The following is a 14,222-nucleotide window of genomic DNA, read 5'->3' as shown; positions in this document are numbered from 1 at the left end:
CTTATGATGCATTATGTCTTTAATTACTTTGGATGTATGGAAAGATGAGCATATTTCAAGAAGAACAGAGTTTCTGTCTCTTAAGAGCTTGGAAACATGGCAATATACAGCAGTCATCCCCCCCCCCCTTGATTACTGTAATCCCGTGATGGGAAAAGCTGTACCTGTGGGAATTTCTGTTTTGCACAAAGGCAGAAGCAACCCAAGTGTTAGCAGGCTGCTTTCTCTAAAGATGCTTCTATAATTTATTTTGAATTCCTGGCATTTGGGCAATAAAAAGTACATTACGGAGAATTTATGCACATTTAAATGTTAATCGTTTTGGATTCTTAGGAATAGTGTGAAGCATATAGTATGATGTAAGCGAAGGACAGACCATGATCTCAGGAGTTCTCAGGTGTTGTGGAGCAACATAGGAAACAGATTAGAGATAATGGGTATCTTCACTTCTCCCACGCTTGGCACAGATGGGTTGGTGGTACATGGGGGCAGCTGTCTCCTTCTCCATACATTTCCCGAAGTAGGGGTGGCACATTAAGGCACACAAACATTTATTGGGAGCATTTGAAAAGACCTTTTTCCCTATGTAGACACAGCAAAGTTACCTACTGCTTCATGCAACTGTAAAATGCTAAGAGAGAAACATGGCCGTCCTTGAACTCAGCTGGGTCCCAGCTAAGCTAGGATAGGGAAGATGCACTGGTACATTTCTAACTAAGCCAAGAATGAATGAATGAATGAATAGAAGCCAGCTCTATTAAAGACAAGGGCATTTTTTTAAAAAATGCTTCCACTCAAATAGTTGTTAGATTTTTTTAAACAGCTTTATGTTAATATATGAAATGGACAAAAGTTAAACTTAAATACATTGGGTTTGTTTTGCATTTGCCAGAAATGTATTTTGATATGGTATTCAGGAAATTTGTGCCTTGGTGTCATTCTGAAGGCATACAAAATAATAGAAATATTTCATATGGGCATAATAATTGCAGAAAGCAGGAGAAGAAAGGAGGAGAAGAATAGGGCTCATACAGTCACAGGTGGGTTTTTGCCAGTTAGACGGGGTCCTGATTATGTTTGAAAGATAAGAATAAGGGAAGCAGCTGCAATATGAAGGTGACAGAGTTGGTTGCACTAACAGGACTCCCAAGACAATAAAATTTCAGTCATTACTTCAAGGTCCATCGAGGTGTTTCTCCCAAAAGCTGCATTCAGGGTTGGAGTTAGCAGGTGCAGTATGATAGCCAATGAATTAAAGCCTTTATTTCCTTCTCAATATCAAACATTTCCCACAATACAGAGACTCAAAACTCTCTTTGCATTTTATGGTGAGCTTACTACGTCTTAAGAAATGTGATGTTTTTTTTCCACAGCTTGCTTGGCTAAATTTTGTTTGTCGATCTGAAAGTACAATCCAGGAGTTGTGTGTCTTGGATGGCACAATACCTTCTGATATGAATTTATAGCATTCATTTTATGTTTGGCTTAATTGTGCCAGTGTTTGCAATAGTGTTCTTCCATCCTAACAGAAGAGGATGAATCATGTGGCCCCCGACAGCTGCATTGTCCCCACTGTGGCTTCATCCTCACAAACAGCAAATAAGATGGAAAACGTGTACCTACTTTGTTCAACTTCCAACAGAGGAGAGAAGGTCATGCGATCAAATGCAGTTCCATAAAGCAAAGTTCATATAGATGGAAAACTAGATATCAAGAGAAGGGTCCCAGATTAGCTATCTCCCAGAAAATCTATTCAAAGAAAATATTGCACAGAAGAATAGTCAGTCATATCAGTACCCACCTGAAGTGCTGTAGATCAGATCTAATTGTTGCTTATGAGAACTGAGCTTATGTAACAGGTATATGATGCTGAACCATTTGAATTAGTGAAGCATGGATGTCCCTTACAACATGAGTCAAGTTCACAACTTTGTATTAAAGAATGAATGTGCATTCTTCTATTGACCCCTGAGATTATCTGAAATGACAAAAGAAGTGTTGCTAAGATATTTAGAAGGGATGTGCTTACAAATTGAACAAATCCTGAATTAGTAACCAAAGCAGGCCATTTCATACGTATTCAGGGTTTGTCCAAGCCAGAACAGAATTTCTGTGAAGCATTCCCTAACCAAAGCAGGGCTCTCCAAAGCTATCTGAGAATATTTGAAGAATCAGATGGTGTGTGTGTGTGTGTGTGTGTGTGTGTGTGTGTGTGTGTATGGTGTGTCTGAACATACTGAAACAGTTCTTCCCTAGCCTGCCAGAAAAGGAAAACACCAAGGTAGATAGAGGAGGGACATGCATGTTGTGACTAATAGGACTAGCTTCTAACCAGAGGGAAACGTTTTAGCAGCAGCTCTCCAAGTTTAATGCTTTAGAGCAGGTATGTTGAAGTAATAGGTATAAACATTCAAGTGACATACATAATGGATGGATGTGTACCCGAGAAAATCCTGTGCAGGTGTGTCATTGACCTTGGAAGTCATTGATGATCTGTATGTTATAAATTCATCTCTCTCTCCCCCCCCACACACCCCATCTCCCTGTTGTACAAAATTAACAAAAACATTCACAGAACGGGCATTTCTCATCTCAATCCAACAATATTTATCGTGCATGAGCCAACATAGCAATGGTATGCATGAACCTATGCACCAAAATATATTTATGGATTATATTTATTTATTTATTTTAAAAGATTTATGGACCACTTGATCATGGAACTCTTGAAATTATCAATAATGCATAGCTTAAAAAAAGTATGCTAAAAAACTAAATGCACATAAGATGTTTGTATGTATTACATTAGACCTGCCATTTTATAAGGATTTATAGCTAAGATATTGAAAATAACTGCACACATAAAAAATGGTAGGTTGCCTTTAGCTAGTTTGGTGAATCAAATTAGGTCACCCTTTTATGCATGGATATGACCTAAAGTTCTACTGTCTCAAGCCATCAAGGTCCATCAAGTCCTGCTTTCTGCTCTCAATGTGACCAATCAGATGGTTCTAGGTAACCTGCAAGCAGGACCTGAGCGCAGAAGCACCATCTTATACCCATGATTGAGGGGCCGCAGAGTATGTTGTGTGTGTGTGTGTGTGTGTGTGTGTGTGACATCATGTGCCCAGTGCATTGCATGTGTGTATGATGTCACAGGCATACACCACACATGTAGTGCTGCCTCAATGGGAGGAGATGAAGCGTGGATCCCAGCAGTGTGTGGCTTCAGTGGCTGGTGGCTCCTCCACTCTCATGCTCAGGAGGAGCCCACACTATGCTCAGCTCTGCGCTCAGCCTCCTCCACCCCTTCAACATTGAGGTGCCCCCCCCCTGCCAACAAATATTGAGGGGGCTGAAAACACCTCGTCCCTATAGAGTTGGCATAGCTGCCTGAGTTCAACAGCTAGCTGTTCCCTAGCAATTGGTGTTCAGAGACATGTACACACAAGAAATCCAGCCCCACTGAAACCAGTTGAACTTTTCCCTACCGGTAGGTGAATACGGTAATGTACATAAGGCTGCTGCCGTAATATTAAGGTCTGGTACAGACCAACAAGAGTCGCTCTAATAGCAAGATGTGCTCCTTTCTATGAGAGGCTGATAGCTCAACTCATTTTTCTCTTACAGGCCATGCCACGTTTCCCTGATCTTATTGTGTACAGTATACAGATTGTGCCATAAGACAAAAGCAAATTCATTTATGTGCTCCCCTCCCTCCCTCTCTCCATGTATAATAATTTGCTGGACTTTAACCCGATTGCTGCTTTGCAGCATGCCAACTTATTCATTTAAATGGCTTGTGGAAGCTTAAAATGTCAATGCAAAGGCCAATCAAATTAACTGGAACACTCACAACAGTAATCTCCAACAGTAAACTTTCACAGTAATTAAGATTGTCATATAACACTTTGAATAATTCAGCAGCTGTGTGGCATTTTTCCTCTCCATTTCCATGTTAAATTAAAGTTTGGAAGACGACACAGAGAGGAAGCATCTGCTATTCATGGGGCCACATAAAAACCAGGAGGATGTTGGCTAGATAAAGAGTTTGCTAAAGCTGTTAACTTATTTGTTTTCCTCTCCCCATTTCTGGCATAGCAAAAGTACCTGGGGCAGTCCCACCTGAATGAAGAGAGTGATGAATGGACAATGAAAGGCATTACAAAGCACAGTGAATGAGAGGACACTGATCACCAAGACCTTGTAAGGGCAAAGTGAAGAAGTTTTGTCAGTTTCTGTAAGAATACAGTGCTGGACTAGATGGGCCATTGGCCTGATCCATCACCCTCTTTTGTTGTGATTTTCTATTTACCAAATTGTGGTAATTCAGACATGATGGTGCAACCTTATTATGCCTTCTGAATACATACATTTCCTACGACATGCCTTTTCTGATTATGTCTACAAAAAAGTTCAGCATATTAAAACAAAATAACTCCATAAAACAACTGCATAAACACAGCAGATTGGAACTTCATCCCCACACAAGTCTTAAATATAGATGCATTTAGAAATAATCACTTAATTGTTGAAGAACAACTGATATTCTATTAGTAATTAGCTAGGACATAACAATTTTTACATGCTTGCCTTAGTTTAGGACACAACTTTCAAAATTGCTTTTTAAATTATGGTGATAGCTGTCTCTTTTTACTTGAGGATAATTATAAGAATGAGCAATTATTTTTTCTTTCCTGTTCTTATCTCTTTAGTCAACAAGGAACTGAAACAGGCTGCCATATGTTTGAGGGTGATTTATAAAGCAATGGTAATAGTATATGCAAATTTTGGGACGTTATAATTTCCTGCCATACTCTGCCTGATTTGTTGTTGGAATCATTTTACAGTAAACATATATGAGCTTGTTTATATTTGCAGGAAGACTCACTTTAGTCTGAGGCTTGGGGAAAGCAATATTTTAAGCTATAACAATCACAATGCATACAATTTTTAGATGCAAAGTGTCCCATCCTTTCCAAGTATACATTGGAAACTAATGTAAATTTTTAATACACACACAAATACATAAGCACACACTATTTTTTTGGGGGGGGGGGACCATAATTATGCTGCAGTTTTTGTGGCTGCTGATAGGTGGTATGTCAGCTCTAATGTGAGATAAAAGAACAGCAGGTAGACAGTGTGGACAGGAAAGTAAGCAAGCAGTGCGCTGGCCAGCAGGCCCAGAATAGCCACAGAGGAACAGCCAAGAATGCTCTGCTGCCACTATACACCTGTTACCAGTGTTGCAGTCTAGGCCTTAGCAGCATTAGTCACTGAGGGGGAAGGAAGTATTAACAAAGTAGGGCCATCACTGGGAGCTGCCCTGGTAGGTGAGGAGTCTGAGGGCTGTGGAGAAGGAAACCGGAAGCAGACCAGAGGGTGAATCAGTTGAGGTTGGCATGGATTGCCAGATTGGTTCCACTGATATATTCACACAACATGAACCTTGCTGCCACCTTGCCCTTGCCCTTTACCTACTGGTAAGCAGCACCAGAGTAACTGTGCAGATGTCAGTTGACTGGGACCACCCCAATATGCCGTCTGCCACTGATTGTGGCCCTTTTCTGCCAGTGGAAGAAATCATATCCTGCTGCTGGCCTCAGCGGCAGAGCAATATGTCCATGCTGCCCAGAGCGGGCGCGTTCCTGAGAGGGGCATGGTGCAGAGGGTGCCTGCCCAGGCGCAGGATAGCCACCCAGGTGCCTGGAGCAGTGTGCACGCCCTGCAGCCAGGGGGAGAGTGAGGCACTGAAGGGGGCGGAGCAAGCTGCGCATGGCGAAAATTCGGCACGCCGCCTCCCCACGGCTCCCAAGCCTCCCCCAAGCTGTCAAAATGAAGAGGGGTGGGCGAATGCCGCCAGCAAAGCAGGCTTGGGAGTCATGGGCAGTGTGCCGAATGTCGTCTACCTCAGTGAGGGCACCGGGGTGGTCCGTCCCCACTGCCCCCCTTCCTATGCCCCTAGGTGGCCTCCTATTTGCAGTAGCATCCTGCTATTCTTATTTAATGTATAGCTCTGCTTCATCCTGCATTAAGACTTGGAAAGACTTCCCTATAAATTTTCCAGGTGCAGCGGAAATTTAATGCAGATGTACTTTCAAAGAAGCAATACCCATCCACTCACGCCCAGTGCAGGTTGAGCTAGTCGCTAGTGCAATCAGGTGGGGAAATGTCAGAATAAGCTCTCAGTCCTGCTGAAAGAAAGCAGCCTTTAGAGGGCTTTAAACACACACACACCACAAATGGAAAAGTGCAAGGAAGAGCAACTGATAAATAATGTTCAGTTGTCAGAAACTGGTTTTAGGATTTAAGAAGCATAGCCAGCAATTTTCCATCCCCATACATTTCTAGCTCTTCTTACCTTTCACCTTTTAAATAGATTTCTTCAGGGAGTACACAATGAAATATGTTCTACATTAGCTTTGGTATCAGATGGTCCTTTTCGCAAGGGGAAATAAATACCTTTTTAGATTCCGTGACAGCAAAATATATTTTCCCCCGGATTCATTCCAAAAGGTGGCAGGAATGGTGTTTTTAAGAATTACTAGCTGGGTTGAATCCCCCTTAATTTTATTATTATTATTATTATTATTATTATTATTATTATTATTATTATTATTATTTTACATCCAGGCACCAAAAGAGGAATGGGAGAGTTTTCCTGAAATGAGTCTGAGATTAGATGGCCAAGCAGCACTGAGGCTACCTGTACACCGAGGTGAGTTATCTTCCTCTTACAACAGCAACAGTGGTGGGAAATTTCTCTATTTTTCACAACAATTCCACTTGTGTATCTTTTGCAGTTGCTCCCCAGAGAAGTCTGCATTTTCTTTCTTCCTTAATCTTCTTAGCTCTTCCTTGTCCAAACTACTACTATCTTTCTTATTAAACCCTAATTCTAGAGAAGCGTATTGCTCCAGCACTACACACACAAGGAAGCCTTGTGCCAGGTCACACTGTTTGCCTATCTAACCCAGGGGTGGGGAATTTGTGGCCTGGTATTTTTTGTTGGACTGCAACTCCCATCACCCCCAACCACTGGCCATGCAGCTGGAGCTGATGGGAGCTGGAGTCCAGCAACATCTGGAGGGGCACAGGTTCCCACAGCTTCCAGTGGCATCAGCTCTCCAGGGTCTAAGGCTATGCATGCACTAACAGCTTCTACTACTATATGAGACGTGGCTCACTTCTTCATCTAGAGCCTTGTTTAGGGTCCATAGACACCTTTGGAATTTTGAGGTGGGCACCACCACCTCAATTCAGATTTATCCCCTGGGTCACTCACTCACTCTGTGTTCAAAATGAGAGGAAGCACAAAACAAAACAAAAAACTCTCTGTTGCAGGACCCTATTGGGCCAGATGATTTTTAAATTCTTCTTCAGGGTCATCGTTCTATGAAATTTGTTGCCATCCAAGCAGCAGTGACTAGAGATGGACAAAAAGGTGCTGGAACAATTTGATTTCCCAATCCATTTTCAAAGCCTTGCCTTCAATCTGTGTTCTGGCTCTCTCAGATTTTAAGTCAAACACACACACACACACAGAGAGAGAGAGAGAGAGAGAGAGAGAGAGAGAGAGAGAGAGAGAGAGAGAGCAATATAAACTGCTGACCAGTAATTGCATCAGATGTTCTTTACTTATGAATCTCACTTTTGGTTACACAGTACTATGGCTTTTTCATAACTGTAACTGCATAAAGAAAGACATTTGTTCACAACTGGTTTGGGGAAAAGTCTCGGCAAAATATTATTATAGGACTGGACTAGGTGTTATTTTCTACAAAATTGTTCAGAGAATAAAGTTACAACAAGAATACCAAATGGACAGTTGTCCCATGGCATTTCAAAGCATTAGATTAATTGCTGGATAAATTAATATGTTTACCTATTTAACCAATAAATTTGAAAGAAAAGGCTGTTCTGTTATGGAAGGCTGTTTAATGAAAATGAACCTAAACATTTCATTCTAGTACTTCATTCACATTGTTTTTGTAATTCCTGTGAGGCCATAAAATCAGAATGGTGTCGTGCGCTATGCTACTGTGTTAGCAAAATACTTGTTTAACACACACTTAAATAATCATTTGTCAGGAGTGTCTCACCCCTTGCCGTTAGTTAATGGAGATATATTTATCTTTCTTTAATCTCTCTCTCTCTCTCTCTCTCTCTCTCTCTCTCTCTCTCTCTCTCTCTCTCTCTCTCTCTGTCTCTCTCTGTGTGTGTGTGTGTGTGTATGAATGAATGAAAATAGCAAGTGGTAAAACTACAAGCTCATAGTGAAAAAAAAAATTCCTTCAGTATCTGTTCCAACTCTACAGACAGAGAATCTCACCTAAGAGATCTACAGCAAACCTTTTTAGAACTAAAATATCCACCTGATGAAGTTAAACAACAGATCAACAGAGCCAGACTGATACCTAGGGAGAACCTGCTGCAAGACAGACCCAAAAAAGAAAATAACAGAACACCACTAGTCATCACATACAGCTCCCAAGTTAAAACAGTACAACGCATCATCAGAGATCTACAGCCTCTCCTGGACAATGACAGCTCCCTTTCTCAAGCTCTGGGAGGAAGACCTTTCATTGCCTACAGACAGCCACCCAATCTTAAACAACTCCTCACCCACAATAATACAACCACCAGGCTTAACATGGACACTGGTACCAGAGCCTGCAATAAACCCAGATGCCAACTTTGCTGCCACATACACCCGGACAACATCATTACTGGCCCCAACAACATCCAACATACCATCTCAGGACTATTTAATTGCTCATCTTCTAACATTGTGTATGCCATCAAATGCCAACGGTGCCCTTCAGCTCTCTATATTGGACAAACAGGCCAAACCCTATGCCAAAGGATAAATGGACATAAATCTGACATCAGGAACCATAAGACTGAAAAACCAGTAGGAGAACACTTCAATCTCCCAGGACATTCTATACAAGATCTCAAAGCAGCTGTTTTATTACAGAGAAATTTCAGGAACAGACTGGAAAGGGAAGTTGCTGAATTGGAAATCATTACCAAGCTTAAAACCATGGAAGCACCTGGGATGAATAGAGATATCGGATTCTTATCTCATTATGCATGATCAAGCTTTCTTTAGCACCTCAGCCCAGGACTAATTGCAGCCATCAGCAGCCATTAACACCCATCTACAGGTTTACCACTCCCATCAGCCCATCTCCCATTCCCACCCACCCCCACCACCCTCTGTATATATATAGGGTCTGACACTTCTGTTTCTAGTGTATCTGAAGAAGTGTGCATGCACACGAAAGCTCATACCAAAATATAAACTTAGTTGGTCTTTAAGGTGCTACTGAAGGAATTTTTTTATTTTGCTTCAACTCAGACCAACACGGCTACCTACCTGTAACTAGAACTATGGAAAGCTCATAGTGGTAAAACTTGCTAACCTGGAGGAAAGCCCCATTGGGATCAGTAGGGCTTACCTCTGAGTAAATATGCATAGGGAGTGCTGTAAAGGAAGTAGTGTGTCATTTTCTATCCCATTAAAGTCCCAGGCTCAAAACAATAAATCCAGGAAATCTAATCCAACACGGCTGTTTTGAATCATGGGGCATAGTTGCCGCTGCCAAATATTTTGCTCTGTTATCTTTTGAGGAATTTCTGAAACTCCTGGGTGTGGAAAGCAGCCAAGCAAACCTGCAAAGACAAAATGACTGCTTCCATTGCCAGCTTTGTTTCAAGCAATTTTGTACAATTATGCCAATTTTGGATAAGTGACTTTGGGTAAGCAGCCCCACATTGAACCATGCTCTCTTTTATAAAGTCAATAAAGAAATTCAGTTGAGGATCTGAGAGGATTTCAGGTAATTTTGTTGCATTTAGGAACACTTGTAGTTTGAAGTAATACTATAGCGTAATTATACTTTTGTTGAAATGTGGGTAGCTGGCTTAGGCTACAATCCTAGACACTATGGCCTGGGAGGAAGTCCAACTGAACTCAGGGAGGTTCACTTCTGAGCAGGCATGTATAGGAGTATCTCTTTAGTCAAATAGACATCTGCTTTGCCACTGTGAGTACAGGATTATCAACTAGATGGGTCTTTGACCTGATGCATCAGGGATCTTTTTGATGTAGCGCACAGCATCCCCATGAAAGGTGAGATTGGAGACGAGTCTCATTTTCTCTTGACAGATGCAATACTGTTAACATAATGAAATGTCAATGTCTAATTCTGAGACTGCATTTTGACCTCCAGTTTTGATTTTAGGATGGATTCAGAACTGCTGAGAGGATGAATGAGGAATAAATCCACCCACCCACCCACTTACTGTATTTATTTACTAAATTTGTTAGGGACTCAGTGACAAATGGTCTCTGGGCATCATACAAAAGAATATGTAGCAAGAGAGTGTGTGAGAGAGAAAGTACACACACACACACACACACACACACACACACACACACACGAAGGCAGGATTAGACGATTAAAAAGGCAACTAAAACTGTATCAAGCAGAAGATAGGACCTTAAAAAGCAAAGAAATAAAAGTACATTTGTGTGTTGAGGGGGGGGGGAGGATTTTGACCAGATATGGAAAAGTAAGAGATTTTTTTTAAAAAGTTGGGAGAACAAAAAGTATTTTTGCCCAGTGCCAAAATATATTAAAGTACCTGCTGGGTGAACCTATCTCAGATGCAAGTCATTAATGTGAATCTTTTGACATTTGTTTATTTACTTTGAAGAAGAAGAAGAGTTTGGATTTGATATCCCACTTTATCACTACCCTAAGGAGTCTCAAAGTGGCCAACAATCTCCTTTTCCCTTCCTCCCCCACAACAAACAGTCTGTGACGTGAGTGTGGCTGAGAGACTTCAGAGAAGTGTGACTAGCCCAAGGTCACCCAGCAGCTGCATGTGGAGGAGCAGGGAATCAAACCTGGTTCACCAGATTATGAGTCCACTGCTCTTAACCACTATACCACACTTGTACTGTATTTGCATAAGCCACCCAGCAACAAGCATTCTCATGTCATAGCCAGGTGTTTATGTTACAGTCGACCACCTTCCCTGTGCACACTCCATTTAATATAGAATCAAGCAGCAGTCTTCTGAATCCCCCCTGCAAAGCTGAACAAAATAAAAGCTTTTACAATGTCATTCCAATCTTTACCATGTGGTTTCCAAAATATAAAGCCAGGTACCCCGAAAGCTTTCGACAATGATCTTCGAGTACCATGATCCCAAACCATGAAAGGCTTTCAAGGTCAGAACTATCAAGGTCAATACAAGTACCTTCAATTTGGCCTGGAAAAGGACTGGCAGGGAAAATGACAGCTTATTGGCATAGCATGTTAATAATACACAGTCCCAGCTAGCAATCTTGCCACCATATTTTGTACTAGCTGAAGTGTCCAGACTGCTTTCAAAGGCAGCCCAACACACAACCCATTGAAGTAACCCAGAGGTTTACCAGGGCACAGATAACTGAAGCACCACTATCACCATCCAGCTAATGTCAGGATTGGTATAACTAGAATAAGACAGATAAAGATGTCTGAGACCACTGGGACCTCTTGTGTCTCCAATTCTTTAGGGGGAGTGCAACAGTGACTGGAGCAAATTGAATGCCACCAACTAGGAACTCCTTCCATTTTGTCTGGACTTACGATAATCACCAGATGACTTTACTTAGCATTTTCATGCTTAGTATATTTTAAATAGCATCGGAGATTTTTGTGTGTGTTATTTATAAAATACGTTTCAGCTGTACTGCTTGCAGGGCAGATCACAATGTATTTTAAACACAAAATATTACAAATCATAATGTAATATACGGCACAGTGGAAAATAGAACAGCGGCAGAATAAGAAACAAGACCAAACAGCTGAACAAAGCAGACCAAGACCTTTGGGAGCCCAACCCATAGATGTAACTGAGTTCCACAGAAATCCTCCATCACCACCATTCTGGAAATAGCTATCCAGGTATACAGAACCCCTGAAGAGCACTTCTGTCTGTATTCAGTTTAGACTGCTGAGTTAAGAGTGTTTGAGTATAGATAGACTAACTAGCTAAAGGACTGCACTTGTAAATTATAGCTTTTCTCGCTGTATCAAAGCAAAGTGGTTTTCTTTTTTTCTATAATCCCTCTGTGCCTTCATGTGGTCAGAGAGACACTGCTTTGATTTTGTGCAGTATTTAGCTTTCATCTGTGTTGCATAATCAGAGATATCACTCATGATGTGTTTACATAAAACAAAATCCTATTCCAATTGCAAAGCTAAATAAAAACCCTCAGAAAACCCATGCAAAAGCTTCCCCTGCCTGTTAATGAATGGTTTATAACACAAAATTTTGATTTGTTTGGAATTCTAAAATGAACATGAATATGCATATGCACCTATACTTCATGCTGCGCTGTTTCCATCTAGATTGCAATTAGAGTTTCAATAAGCTACTTTTTCCTCAGACCCCCCCCCCTCATAAAGATTTGGAATATATACAATTTTCATACAAAACAAGAGGAGTAGGTGTGAAGAAAATGAATGAGGCTCTCTTCTAGGTGCAATTGCCTTCTCACTGACTGATATCAATCAATAGAAAAATGCTAAATCAGAAATAGATTGCTGATGCTGGCACTAAAGATCAACTTTTGTGGAGACATGTTGTGGAAAATGGCTCCCAGGGTGAGCCTGCAAGTCCTGGACCACTGAGCGTCTCCCATTGCGCAGCTCTGGAAAAGGCATCCCCTTCTTCTCCAGTGCGCTCCCAGCAACTCACACCGGCTGGTGTAAGCACACTATCCCTCTGGCTTAACAAAGCATTTATTATAGATCTTCACATCTATAATTTATAGTTCTCTAGCTGCAGAGAGATCTGGGGGGAAACCCAGGTTCCAATGACATTTTATGCCAGATCTAAATAGATCAAATAGACCCTCATTCATTCATAGGCCTTAATTCGACCTGGAGGTGAGTAAAATCATTCTTAGAAAGCCCCGTCCTACAGTAACATGGATGCTGACCCTGTGGTGAAGTGTGAGGAGGCACCTATCTTTGGGGCGGGAGGGGGGCAGCTCAGAGACCAGGGGCAGCAGCGGCTGTCCAGAGAACTCCCAAGGAGAGGGGAGAGGAGAGGAGGCTAAGGGAACACTCCACAAGGGAGCATGTGCAAAAAAGGATGAGAAGCTGCCATCTCTGTAGGCAAGGAGTGACATAACTGGGCTCCTGAGCCCCACATGGGTGCCACAGAAATAATGTAGTTGTTTAAGGGAAGCGTGGACTCAAAAAGGTTGAAAACCTCTGACATAGTCTATTTCTATGTGTTCAGGCCTAAGTTGGTTCTATCCCCTTTCTGCGTGAATTTGCATTTAACAAAAGTCATCACAAAAGTTCATATTTAAATACTATTTGCTACGTAATTTTCTACCAAAAATAAATGAAAGCTGGCACATATTTTTAAAGATAATTTATGAGCTGAGAACTTCAGAGCAAAATTCAGAGAGGTGCAACATCTAAAGGATAGTAACAATGTTCCATTCCAGATGCTTGTCCAAAAGGTACGAATTGGGTTAGTTCATATTAGAGTTCACAAATAATTGCTTCTTCATGCATCCCTAGTAGTCATCCCTAGCCCACTGAACTCTTAAAGAAAGCTGCTACATATGTTTCTTAACTTAATTAGACTAGCACATAAAGAAATGCCCCAAATTCTATTGCTTCTTTTGATTGGCAGTTGCAAGTTAATTATCTGCTGCATGGAAAACATACATTGAACGAATGGTTAATTGCACAAGCAGAAGTTAAATGAGACTCTTGATTTTGAAATAGCTAAAATTCATGTAAAATGAATACTTCAGCCCAATTTACAAATGGCTTTTGAGGTGCTCTATATTTTCAATACACACACACACACACACACACATAGAAATACACCCAACAAAAATTCATTTCACGGTATTACAAACTTTATGATATTGTCCAAGCCACAAATGGCTGCTCAATCTTATTTCCGCTATAAAACTGTAATATTGCAATGTTGGTTGGTGGTGCAATTCTAGTTAAAGCTTTGCCACTTTCTCATTAGAAATTCCTGTTTTGATAGTTTACAGCTGGGTGCTTAAAATGCTCTAAAACAGGCTAAGCATCTGCATGTGCCTCTGAGTAATTCCTGATCTCCCTCTCCTCTCCTCCCATGAAAGCAAACCAGTTTGAAGAAAAAGATTTGTGAAGTGCAAA

The 14,222-nt window shown here is 41.2% G+C and overlaps 1 long non-coding RNA gene across 5 annotated transcripts in view; it reads left to right on the top strand.

Annotated features, from left to right (window-relative positions):
- LOC148684811 (uncharacterized) overlaps positions 1–14,222 on the top strand; it is a 77,793-nt gene that overhangs the window by 41,547 nt on the left and 22,024 nt on the right. For 4 of the 5 annotated variants that reach the window (XR_015951430.1, XR_015951434.1, XR_015951431.1 and 1 more), the window contains exons 2-3: positions 4,102–4,206; positions 6,637–6,721. This is a non-coding gene — a long non-coding RNA (uncharacterized LOC148684811). Of the gene's footprint in view, positions 1–4,101; positions 4,207–4,715; positions 4,772–6,636; positions 6,722–14,222 lie in introns of all 5 variants that reach the window. The other variant, XR_015951433.1, reaches the window with a different exon arrangement.

The sequence above is a fragment of the Zootoca vivipara genome, chromosome 8 (genome assembly GCF_965207765.1).
Source record: "Zootoca vivipara chromosome 8, rZooViv2.hap1.1, whole genome shotgun sequence".
NCBI lineage: Eukaryota > Metazoa > Chordata > Lepidosauria > Squamata > Lacertidae > Zootoca > Zootoca vivipara.
The sequence above is the reverse complement of the archived record's forward strand: the minus strand, read 5'-3'. Positions and strand labels throughout refer to the sequence as shown.